Source organism: Barbus barbus (assembly GCF_936440315.1).
Source record: "Barbus barbus genome assembly, chromosome: 24".
NCBI classification, from domain to species: Eukaryota; Metazoa; Chordata; class Actinopteri; order Cypriniformes; family Cyprinidae; genus Barbus; species Barbus barbus.
In genome coordinates, this window is record NC_136752.1 from 22,332,936 (window position 1) to 22,345,623 (window position 12,688).

Here is a 12,688-nt window from a genome sequence, read left to right on the forward strand (position 1 = left end):
GGTGCCTTGCTCAAGGGCACCTCAGTCGTGGTATTGAGAGTGGAGAGAGCGCTGTACATTCACTCCCCCCACCTACAATCCCTGCCGGCCGGGGACTCGAACCCGCAACCTTTCGATTACGAGTCCGACTCTCTAACCATTAGGCCACGACTTCCCCACTTCTTCCCCACGACTTCCCTAATAAATAAGTACTGTTGAGTCCTTTCAATTGAAAGTTGATCATATTGCACTTTAAGTTCCACTCTCTTTTTGAATAACACTTCTGAAGGAGTTAATGAGACGTGGCTATTATTTGCTATGGAATCAATGAGTTGTGACTACTTTAAATGTTTCTCATAAAGTCGATGGTGATACCGCTTCAATTGTGTTTGTAGCCAAAAAATGATCAGTTGCTGCTGATATATATTTATTTATATATATTTATATAATTTTTTGTCTGCCAACAGAGTTGGATTTAATCTCCATGTGGGGGCGTTGGTTACTGCAGAGAGTAAATCGTTAATCTAAAAGTAGTGGGGCGTGATCCGATATTATAATGGCAGAGTATTGAGTTTTTTCTAATGAAGGAAGTAGTGGTTTATCAATATATAATGGAATTATCAATAAACAAATGGAAGACCCTCCTTCTTTCTTAAACATGTAACGCATCAGTCACGCATCATACTTTTATAAGAATAGATGAATAAAAGTAAGACCATATTTCCACAGGTGAGTGATGTAAAACAAACAAAAATATAAAATAAAAAAAGGCCCCCACAACGTCCCACCCTCTCTCCCATCCCTTCAAATCAAGCACAAGATACATTGACCTCTTCCTATATTTGTCTTAAGACAAATGGCAGGTCCCCATACACGTACCCCCAGTAATCCCTCAAATTACTCAGAACCGTTTCTATCAACAGGGGTATCCCAATCCACTATAACGTTTTCTACATCCACAACTTTTTTTCCCCAAAACAACAAGTATTTCTCAGACAAGGAAGAACATTAATATTTGAAGCAAGAATTACATAAAACGAATGCCTTAAAGATACCTATATCTTTAACAAATCATCCTCGTAGATAATGGGCAATGTTCTCCACTTGAAGATAAATTTAGATTAGATATTCCGGTTGACTTTAGGCATTGACCCGTTGGTCGTGGAACTGTTTCGCCGCCTCAGGTGAACTGAATATGAAAGTTTGTTCTTCGAATGTTACTCTCAAGCGAGCTGGGTAAAGCAGCTGGAATCGTATTCCTTTTTGGTAAAGTGATTGTTTTATGCCGTTGTATCGCGATTCTTTGACAGGGCAGCGCTGAGATCCGGATATATTCTGACTGCGTTCCCCTTGTACTGGATCTCATGACTTCTTGACCATCGGAGTAGCCTCTCTTTGTCTTGGAGCCGGTGGAAGCAAACCACAAATGGATGTGATTTTCAGCCATCAGTCGGTTTTTGACCGGGGGATCGGTGAGCTCTCTTTAAGTATTGGTGGTTCGTCGAAGACTTCTGCTCCCTTCACCTCCTTCAGCATTTCGGAAACGAACTTAATGGGATATTAATTATTTTCACTCCCTTCTGGAATATTAACAGTCCTCAAGTTGGATCTGCGGGATCTGTTTTCCAGGTCTTCGATGCGCTCAAGCAAGGATGAGTTTTGCCTTTGCGGAATTTTGATAACTTTTTCTGCCGCTATCAGCTTTTCAAAGTTTTCCCCGACTCGGGATTCCATCGACACCAAACGGCCTTGAAAGTCATCCACCGTTTCTCGTAATGCATCTATCAAACTTTGCAAAGGACCAATAAATTCTTGAATCAAACCACAAATGTCTTCTCTGATACTATTTCTTTGTTTTGTTATTTCAGAAACTAATTGGTCCATGGAGACAATAATCAATAGTCAATAGTTCAATAGTCTCAGTCGCGGATTGTTTCTCTGCATTAGATGAGGTAACCATGGCCGCTAATTTACCCAGTCGGCGGAGCTGAAGAGTGAGCTTGCTTTTGTTTAGAGTTACTGTTTAGAGTTAGAGTTTTCCTCCAAAAACGTAATTTCTGTGCGACTGAAGAAAGAAAGATAAGAACATCTTGGATGACATGGGGGTGAGCAAATTATCAGGAAATTTATATTCTGGTAGTGGATTTATCCTTTAAATTAATAACAAACTGTTTAGTTGCCATGACCTCTTGATGCCATGTTATTGATTATGTTGCTAATGGTGGTTGCTAAGGGTGTTGTGCAGTGATACACAGTACCGTTGGGTGATGCGGTCACAGCTGTGCTTTAATTGTGGAACTAAACATTTTATATAATATAATATAATAATAATAATTCCTTCACTTGGTCTGTAAGCTCATTTGTTAGCATTTTCTTGCATATAATGTGTAATGAGTTTTCTTGCCGCTATCCAGGTCAGTAGCAGGCACAGGGAGGCTGGGAGATGCCTTCAACACCGCGCTTCACTGGGCCCAACCAAAATAGTCCAGACTAAAGTTAGCTCAGCATAGCATGGCGCAGTGCTAGATGGCCCTCCACTTTGAATTCAGTAACACTTGAATCTCACACTTCACTCTTGTAGTAGCTTGAATGAGGACAGTTTTGCTCACTCTCTCTCTCTGTAGATGAATTATTCATAAAACATATTTCCATGTAGAACATTATCACCCTGAAACAGTTTGGCTATAATACTTGTGTCACAAAACACAACTTTTCTAAGATCTGGGGCTAATTTCTAATTTACATTGAAATATGCTGTGTAGTTGGCCTTTTTGTAGACGTGGTGGAAGAACTCCAGGAACTTTTTTTTTTTCCAGGAAAGTCATAAAACCTAAGCTAAGCTCTGTTTATGTATGTTTACACGTTAGTCATTATGCTGTCCTAATTCCAGCTCATTTATAATAACCCAAAATATCTTCTAGAAGTAAGCCTGAAGTGAGTGCAGATGGGCAGCTGTGGTTATTCCCATGTTATCTGCCTCAGTACTTGTGAACTTGTTCATGGAGCCAGTGCTCACATTGATTCATGTCTAGTGGGAGGTGAAATTGTGCATGATGCCCAGAAATGAAAAGGAATATCCTGTTGGTTGAGTGGCATGACTCCCACTGTCAGAGTAAGATGTCCTGTGTTCAATTATCAGTTTCTTTTTTTGTATTGATGTATCTTTTTATTCACAATTAAAGCAATGTTGTTATGTACTATGTATTATACATGATCTTGGTTAGTATCTGTTTAGAACAGCATTATTATTATAGTGATTTAGGTTTCCAAATATAATGATTGTATTTTTGTGTAAAACATGTTCTTTTACACACAATTATTGTATTTTGTGTATATATATATATATTTTTTTAAATGTGTGTGAATAAATGGGTTTCAAAACTGGACTTAAAAAAAAAATCAGGTTATTTTACAAGTTAGGCATCAAACAGATTGTCATATTATAATATCAATAGTACGCTCAGCAGTATTATGCTTCTTGGATGCTTTCCTCTGCTATCAGTATCAGGAGATATTCTTGTAATGTTTTTGAAAGAAGTCTCTTATGCTCACCAAGGCTACATTTATTTGATTAAAAATATAGTAAAAAAGTAATACTGCAATTTCTTTTTACAATATTACAACTGTATATTAATATTTATTATATTTTTAATGTAATTGATTGTGATGTCAATGCTGAATTTTCAGTAGCCATTACGAAAACCCATTTATTCACACACATTTTGTAAAAAAAAAAAAAAAAACATCGTACTAATCCCAAACTTCTGAACGGTAGTGTATTTTGACCAATAATTTGTCAATATTTGTCTTTTCAACATACAATTTATCTATATTCAGTTTTGATTTTAAATAAAAAAGATTAACTAAAAAATCTGAAAACTGTTTTGCACTTCATTTATTATAGAAATATTAAGCTATTATTCAAAATTTGAGTATGTAATTTTTGGGATTTTGCACAGCAAGGAAATCAGATGTTAAGGGTGATATGGCACAAATGTGTAATAAAACTGTGAATCTATGAATAGCTGACTGAAACTGTGAGTATTTCACAATGTCAGTTCATATGTGTGTGCCTGTAAATTCTGGCTGCTCAGAATGAAAGATGCCTGCTGTTCTCAAGATCATAGTTTGTCAAAGCTCAATGTGTTAAAAGAAGCATCAAGGGAGGGGAGACGATGAGACAAGAAAAGGTTCAATGCAACAGTACAACATAACAGAAACTGTCAACTGCCACAAAGCTGCAGAGGGAATTAAGAAGCCTGTTTTATGAACACAAACTGCGTAAGCACTGTGTGAACTTGCATTGAAATAAGTCGATTTGAAGTATCTCCTGTTGTGGTGTGAAACCACGGTTTGTATTAGCATCATATAAAAACACACAGATGATTAATCTCAACAGGGATGATATTTAAGAGATCGCTGACAGTATTTAAGCAAATTTAGCGCATGCCCCACTGTGATCTTGAGGACTAGCACTGTCACAGCTGAAGGATAGACAGGAGGCAAAGGAGCCTGATTCTGCCAAATTGTGTTTGCTGTAATCAGCGCAATAACACTGAGCAATAAGGTTGGTAAGAGAGAAAGGAACTTAACCGGGAGGATTCCTGTCAATCACTGCATACTGTTAACTAATGATCATTGCACCAAGTCATCTTCATCAATCTAGGGCCAATCATCTCTCAGAGAGAGAGAATTCAGAGTAAGGGATGAGTGACATCTCGGTGTGGAAAAATATGAGCCGATCACTTTCTTTCATGCACTGGCGCTGGCGTGGTAATTAACAAGGGCAGAAATGGGATCAGCTGATGACTAATGGCTAATTATCACTTATGCCTGTTACTGCAGATGGCTGCACAAATATAAAATAAAGGCAGCAGAATCCTCCTGGTTCCTTTGCTGCAGGCAGGCACATCGGCTTTCTGAGCCTCTTGTTAATGTATGTTACACTGGGAGGAGGAACTGGAATACTGGAAAAGCCCCAGATGAGATTCTTTTTAGGAGCTCCAAATCTGCCTGTCTGTGCCAGACTCGAAATTATGATTAAAATGCAATGAAGAAACATACTTCATGCTATTCTTAGTCCGGTTCCTATAACCGATTTCAGCCCTCGCATCAAGTATCGCTTTCACGTTGAAATCGAAATTGCCATTATGCGAAGCCAGTGGTACACTTTTGTCGCAGTGTATAATTTTGTGCCACGTTCAAATTTGCAGAGGTCTGGACAGAACGGCCGGATGTGGCAAAAGCAGTGTTTGTAAATATGGTACCAGCTGTAAGCCAGTGTTTGCTGGAATGGCAAGTATGTAAGTATAGGGAAACAAATATACTTTACTGTTCCAAAATAGTCTCCCTGAGTTCGAGACACAGAACGCTAATGCTGGCTGCAGCCAAGGTCCTTCTTTTTGAGGGGAAATGATACATTTTTAATGATTTTTATGTGCAAAAAAAAAAAAACGTTTTAGCACATAACCGTTTGATTTCTAGTCATCAAGGATATATCATTACTGCAAATAACTTTAATAAGACCCATAAAGTCATTATTGTAGTTTTTAATCCATGTCTGTTAGGTTTGAGCTCAACTATATGCTAGTTTATTGCTCTTAAACAACCTCAAGTTCTAGCAGATAAACACATGTACATTTTTCAACACTTTGGATATATGCATTTGGCAGATATCCAAAGTGTCTGGGAATCAAAACCAATGACCTTGGAGTTGCTAGTGCCATGCTCTAAGTTTGAGCTACAGGTGGGCCGTTTGAACTACAGGAAGGTGTTCATGCAGCTGAAAATGGCATTAGCAGCAACACCAAGGTCATGGGTTCAAATCCCAGGGAAAACAAAAACTGATGAATTCTTGAAATGTACGTAATTCACTTTGGATAAAGTGTCTGCCAAATGCATATATGTAATGTAATGAAAATACCCTCTTTCCTTGAATTAGAGATAAGAAGTAACAAATCGTATGCATTTGGCTCCTTGCATGTGCATACTTTTGGTTTTCCAACAAAAAAGTTGGCTGGAGTTTTAATTGGAAATCTTCAACATCAAGTCATTTAATGCTAAATTTAAAGTGTGAGAAGCAAGCTGTTCTTGAAACTGGTCTCTGAACATTAGTTGAAAACATCTGAGTTTCACTGTTGTGTGTTTGTTTTGAATTTGTTGTTTTGATGTATTGCAGTTGTGTCTGTGACTTATGTGTCATTTTTAAACAAAGTTCCAAGTCATGAATTCACACTTGGCTCTCTAAAATTTCTGACATCTACGTAGTGATTCTTGGCTGTAATGAGTCAATTTTGAGCAATGATTAGACATTTTCTTAGTAAGGAAGATCTAATCCACCATGTTGCATTAACATGCAATACAGACCATCCATTGGTTTTCTGTGTGCAGGTTTTAGGTGTTTTTAGTCATTGTGTCAAATATATTTGCTGGCTGACTCATGAAATGAGATTGAGAAGAATTATGCCATTATACATTATTGCAGACACACACACACACACACACACACACACGCTGTGAGTAGGTTTTATCTCAGCTCTGTAACTGGGTCATTTTATAGCTGCTTAGCTAGCTTGAGCTTGATTACCCAAGAGTCTTCTGAGTCTTCTTTGTTTGCCATTCAATTATGTAAAATTTTCCAGACACCCTGTTGCTGTACTAATAGTATGTGTGGACAAGATTATCTTCTAAAGTCATATTTATATTATGTATTTAACCTTTTCATTCATAGGAAAGGAGAGTTTAGAGATGTGAGCAGAGGAGAGCTAGCAAATAATAAGCTTTTTTTTTTCAACAGCAATGTGTTAGGAGCATTTTTAAATATAGTATGCTTTTGGGCTGTTTCAAGAATAACCATGGAGCACAAAAGCAAATTGGTTTAAACACATTTGTTTTGCCCCAGAGTTTGCTATTTATTTACATTATTACTCCATTTGGCCTTGACTGTGTTTACATGCTCAGAAATATTCTAATATTAATCATAATTTGATCCAGTTATGTACTGGATTAACCTGCATTAACCTGATTGCTGTACCCAGATGACCCTGAACCAGTATTTCAGATTCTCAAAATCTGAAGACTGCTGACATATGCCTTTTTAATCAAAATCTGGAACATACACCGTAACTGAATGTGCTGTAAGTCTGATAACCTAAATTTTGTAAGTTATTATTTTTAAGGGCAGGAATGAGAATAAATTATTTGATTGAATTGTACTAATTTAAGTTCTCTATATATTATAATGTTTTCTTCTGTTTTTCCAGAAGAGGATAGATTATGTATGCTGAGATATATATTACGATTTTGTCACTTATTCCTATGATGGAAAAGCTAATATACTGAGTTGGTACTCATTTGTTAATGTCATTATAATGTCAACAATATATATGTCATTTTTGATAAATTCAATGCATCCTTGTTGAACAAAATGTACATTCCTATAGATGTGTTACACGTGAACAGGGAATGTTTGGAAAGCTGGTTTAAAACATTTTAACTGGTTATTATTTATTAAAAAGTATTATTTTTGCAGTTCCATTTGGTGAGACTAGTGGCACAGAAATTACACACACTTAAGCAACACTCTTTCTCTGGGAATATTTGTTTACTGGTTAAATCTTCTTAAAACACTTTGGCTTAACTTTATGTAGCTCTTTACACATTTTAAAATTGTAACAACATTAGCATGTCATTACAGTTTTGAGGTGCATATCCTTATCACATCACATCGCGTATACTTCTGAGACACTGTGACACACAGACACACACAGACAGATAGGCATACGTTATGCATGGACTGTTTCATGTTTTATTTATTTTCGGATGAGCATATGGTCCCTGTATGTGCAACAACTACAAATGCGGTTCATTTCACAGGGCTCAAGGTGTAAAATGCATGCCATGAGATTTATAGTCTTCAAGTCATTCTTGTCATGTTTTTCTATCCCTTTTCTTGAATTAGAAATGCTTGTGGCATCTAGTTTGCATTTGCTGTTGTTGCTTAGGTCATTGAAGTTTCTATGTTATACATGCACAAAAACATTTATTAGGTTAAATTTGTTTTTGTCTTATTGTGGTTAAAGCACACATTTTCAAGTCATTTTCAGAATATGGTGACCTGACTTTTGAGTGCACATTTGTGACCCTGGACCACAACACCAGTCTTAAGTAGTACTGGTATATTTGTAGCAATAACCAAAAATACATTGTATGGGTCAAAATTATAGATTTTTCTTTTATGCCAAAAATCATTAGTATATTAATTAAAGATCATGATCCATGAAGATATAACTGTATTGTAAATACATTAAAACATAATTTTTTATTAGTAATATGCATTGCTAAGAACTTCATTTGGACAGCTTTAAAGACAATTTTCTCAGTATTTAGATTTTTTTGCACCCTCAGATTCCAGATTTTCAAATAGTTGTATGTCAGCCAAATATTGTCCTATCCTAACAAACCATACATCAATGGAAAGATTATTTATTCATCCATTTATTTTAAAAATGGACCCTTATGACTGGTTTTGTGGTCCAGGGTCACATTTAAGGTGCAAATTTATTTATTTATTTTTTTGAAGAAAATAAATTGCAAAACATGGTGATATTTGTCACCATTTTTTGAATGTGACCCAATGACATAGGTTTACAAGAAAACCAACTTACTTTTTTCTTTGTAATTCCAAAATAGAACCAACAACATTCACTTTGCACAACATTCATGAGTTAAAATAAAATGTGATGTTGTTGGATCCTGAAATTTCTATCACTGGAATCCATTCTAAAAGGATGAAGCTTTGGATGCACTTCAATTTAGCCAGAGGTGCGTTCGGCGTGCATAGTCCTGTGTCTTTTATCTGGTGGTGGCAGGGATTGACATATTGATTAGATAGTAGTGGGAACATTATTCTTGTGTCTGGGACTTGCCTTATTTTCTGCCTGTGTCTCGGTGCTATCATTTTCTACATGTTCTGAGGGCTACAGATAATGTAATAGCGTAGGAGCATGAAATAGTCACATGAGCAGAGGGGGTTGGTTGTTTGAGTTGGTTGTTTGAGTTGGTTGTATGGAGGTCAATAAATGCATCTTGCTCTTTAGGGTGAAAGTAGCCTAATGGTTTGGGGCTCCTGATAAAAATGTTTAAGGAATTGGAGAGTCAGAGATCACCCATACATACATACATGCATACATACAGTACATTCCAGGGCCATTTCCCCCAAGGAGGCAAGAGAGGCAGTGTCAAAGTATTGGATGAGAAAAAAATGTGTTGTAAAAAAAAAAAAAACAATGCCAATATTACAAAACATTATAACAATTAAAAGTGTATAAATAACTCTTTTTTCTCGTGAAACATTGTCTAATAGCAACACTAGCAGGTAAAGTTAAAGCTGGAGTCCACGATTCTCTCGCCTCCCCTGAGCACATTGAGTTTTAACAGTCCCCCTCTAAGCAAGCAGAGACTTTTTGGGAGGTAATTGAGAATGAATGGAGGACAGTCTCATTAGAGGAGGCAATGCCTCCATTGTGATAGGACTGATTATGATCGGTTGTAATTGGTTCATGTGATAAATCCCGCCTCTTGTGTTCATGCGCAGTCGTGAATCAGTCTGGAAGAACAATATAATGGCGTTAATGGGAAGACTAATTTAAAAAAGTAAATAACTCACACGCTTGGATATAAGCACTTTTTTGACATCATAAGATTTGAAATGAAAACGTGATCTGTGAGAGTTTTTAGTGAGGAATCAGCTTGGTGAAATCTAAAGTAGATCACCGTGTCTTAGACCAATATTTACTGAGCTTTGATGACTGATGATCTGAAAAATTCAAAAATAGTTAGAAGTTAATTATGAAAAAGAAAAGCTGAGCTTAAGTTCACAAATAAAATTTATTGGTTAAATTGTCACTACCTTGAGTTATTATTTTGGAATATATGTAAAATGCCTAAAAACACTAACACGATAAGATTCACTTGGCTTTAATAAATAAAATTGTATTTTGCAGTGTTTTTAGAAAATATATTTTTGAGATAAATTATTAAGTAAATAAGCTGTCTTTACCTTCCGTATTTGCAACAAACAGTACAGGTCATGACTCACAGCTTCATACACAAAACAATATTTTTTGGATTCAGTCAGTAAACCTGTTTACTAGAGGTTGTTTACTAGCTATATTTTCTTTAGCAGACTGTTCGAATCTTTCTGATTTAATTATTCACAGGCCTAAAGATCTAAAGCATGCAACAATCTCTAAAATTGACACCCATCTGGCCAGTGTTATTTTATTTATATTTTGAATTAAATATTATTTTTTATATTTTTTTAAATTATATTTTAAAATTATATTTCAGTTTCCATTTTAACTTGAATTTGGTTTATTCATTTTTTTTGACACATTGTGTTTTTGTCATTTAATTTGTTTTCTTTTTTATATAGGTTTATTTCATTTTTCATTTCAGTTTTAGTTAACTGCACATAAAGACTAGTTTTACCTGTATTTCTATAAATTAATTCATAATCGACACATGCAGTTTTGAAAAATTTGTTAATTTTTTCATATACTTTAGTTTTATTCTCTTTAATTCAGTGAAACTTTAATTTATTTTTCAAATAAAAATTCGATTAAAATTGCAACTGTGATGCTGAGGGATCCAGCCCTGTGATTGTGTTATTCCAGATGTGTTAAAAAAAGTCAATAAAGCAGTATTTTCCAGAGATTCATCTGAGGATTCTCTTGGAAAAGTGTGCTAGTGAAGAATGTAGCACTTGTGTAAGCAAGAATATCAAGAAGAGGTTACAGATGCACTCTGCACCAGAGTGTGTGTGTGTGTTAGTATTGGGAATAGAATCTTCTTCTTCTTGACTTTTCTTGTCTTGTCTTTTCTCCATTGTGTCACATGTGTCCCTGCCTCTTCTACTGCAGTGCCCTAAGCTCATTGTATGGTCGTCCATTCCTCTAGTGTTTGAAGTAAAGTGGAGAATACTGGTCGCACTCAAGGGGGATGTGGGAATCTCCACCACTGCTTTGAAATGGACTTAAGGGTGTACAAATGAACTAAGCTGCTCTAGCAGAAGATTGAAAGTACAGCGTAAAAGACTTTGCCTTACGGCAGTGGCAGGATGAAGCCGTAGGTGAATCAGCCCCCTGTGTCCTGAAGCCACAAATCGTTCGGCCCCCTGACTGTGCTTCTAACCTTTACACATACACTGCACTCAGGAAATGATTTAGGAGGTTTCTAGAGGCTTGGGATGTTTATTCTGGCAGAAAGATAACTCTTTTTATCTGTCAGTGGAGAGACAGAAACCTTTCAGTCTATGTGTAAATATGAAATTTGTCCCTTGGTAGAGAAGACACAGTGTAGCTATTTCCAAAGATGTAAAACATTAATCTATGGGTGTTTCTTCAACTATGGGCACTTAGATGAAAAATCTCATTCAAATTTGTCTATTAACAGTGTCCAACAGTGGATATAATGGCATACTGTATTTGTAGAGTTTTGTCTTTTTACCTGAATCGTTCTTCTGATTGTAGAACATAATAAAAAAAAATAGTTTTATATTCCAACACCAGTGCTGGGTAGATTACTTACAAATTGTAAGTGATTCCAACTTATATGACAAAAACAATGAGTAAAATTTCAAATAAAACTTGATGTGTTCAGAATTACATAATTACAGCTTGATTTGAAAATGAAAAAAAATATATTTTAAATTTTAATACACAAAAATATTCTGTTAACAATTAGTATTTACCTCCACATGCCTAATAGCTTACCTCAATAATCTTTTTTTGGGGCAAAATATTTGTCAAAATTAACTCAGTTGGAATCAATTTGCTTTAATAATAAATCTAAGGAACTTAAATTTCTTGATAATTTTCTGTGCAACAACTAAAGGATTCTAATGTTATTACTGGCTTTAAATCAACCATTCTCAGAAGTAACAGTTTGGTAAATATGAATTTATTAGGGAAAAACCACCAGAAAATGGACATACCGTACAAAGAATTAGACGGCACATTGATCCAGCAGAATGTTACGGTCAGATGATGATCTGATAATGGAGATATAACTTCAGTTGAGGCCAAAATCATCTCTAACATCATTTGTTTGGAATGGAGTTAAGATGCTAAGTTATTACAGCATGAGTTCATTTACTGTGTATGGGAGAGCAATAAATTCCATCTATCTGTGGTAATGCACCTCATTAAATGTTAAACAACAATGTGACATATTGGAATAAAATATATTGTTTTCTTGAAGGGAGTGTAGTCCAGTTAGTGGTTTTAGTGGGCCTGTACCATCCAAGACCATAAGCAAATGACCCAAGCTATTTTCATTTTTGTTTAACAAATCATAAAACAAATCTTATGCAACACATTTGAAAAATTCAGAATGATGTGCCTTAAAGAGATAGTTCTCCCTAAAATTAATTTCTGGCATCTTTTATTCACCCCATTGTTGTTCCAAACCTGCTTACTTCTGTGAATTATGAGAATAAGATGGCTGATACAGGCATCAGAGTTAATTTTCAAAAATAAAAAGCAGGTACTTGTTCATACAATGAAAGGATCCAGTGTTGTTCGGAAATTAGTCATTAACAATAGCTTTCTGTTTCAGAGAAGACAAAGTCATACGGGTTTGGAACGATATGAGGGTGAGTAAATAAAGACAGTTCTCATTTTTGAAAATTAACATGTCAATATCAGCC